We start from the raw sequence: 1,085 nt of genomic DNA, 5'->3' as shown, positions 1-1,085 counted from the left end.
AAATCACCATGGCTAATCGTCAACATCCTAGGTCACTCCTTCTGACTGACTACTGTGTACTAAGAAATATAAAGTTTTTAATTCACAATGTTGATTTTCTACCTGAGCTAAATTAAATGAGATTGTGTCCTTTTTTACTTCTGAAAAATTAAGAAAGTGATAGATGTGCTCAATTATTCAATCTTTCTGGAACTGAAGATAAAATGGATTGTTCCATTCCTAAATTATTTTCTCTGGATCTGGTCTCACAAATGAGATAATCTCCGAGAGATGTGGTTTTTAAAGCAAAAGGGAATGATTTGATTTTCCCTGACTTTGTTAGCCAGGATTACCTACCAATTAAAGAATTAAGCTAGTAGACCAGAGACAGAGGGTTTGTGTTCAGCTGTGCAACTAATCTATTTTGGTAACCCAATGCAAATAATCATCCCTTATTCTCTTCAGTTTATCCTTTCACAAGGTGATAGACTTACACACTTTGCTGATGTGGAATTTACATACCTATACTTGCAGTTTAGACACTTTCTACCAATTTTGTTTTCTACCAATTTTGTTTTCTACCAATATTTGAATAGAAGTAAATATGAAAAGACAGAATGACAGAATAATATTACTTTCTACAACTCACTTACTCTAGTGTTAACAAAACATGCCATAGCCAGGACTCTGTATTTATGTGGGTAACAGTAAATATCTGCAGGTCCTACTTTATGCGTTTACGTAATTGCACTTGTGGGCTGGGGATGTTTTAAATGCAAGGATGCAGTTGTCCATGACTCAAAATGTCCATTGTGCAAATGAATTGACGATGTTGCTCCTCACTGTTAGCCTGGGGGAAATCCCTAACGGGGAGTGAGATTTCATTATTCAGTACTTCTCTGAAGTTGGGCAAATCTGAGGCAAAGACAGCCTGGGACAGGACATGGAGAAACTGTTTTTTATCAGTAAGTTTATAGGATAGCTGGACTATGAGTTCTCATTCTTTACTCTCTAACTTTTAACATACACATGGACACATTTTTTTTATTTACTATTTTCTTTCAAAATTTACTCCTTATATATAGTTTTATTTGTTATTGTGCCCT

This window comes from Hirundo rustica, unplaced genomic scaffold, assembly GCF_015227805.2.
Source record: "Hirundo rustica isolate bHirRus1 unplaced genomic scaffold, bHirRus1.pri.v3 unplaced_BUSCO_395792at7742, whole genome shotgun sequence".
NCBI classification, from domain to species: Eukaryota; Metazoa; Chordata; class Aves; order Passeriformes; family Hirundinidae; genus Hirundo; species Hirundo rustica.
Note: the sequence above shows the minus strand (reverse complement) of the source record.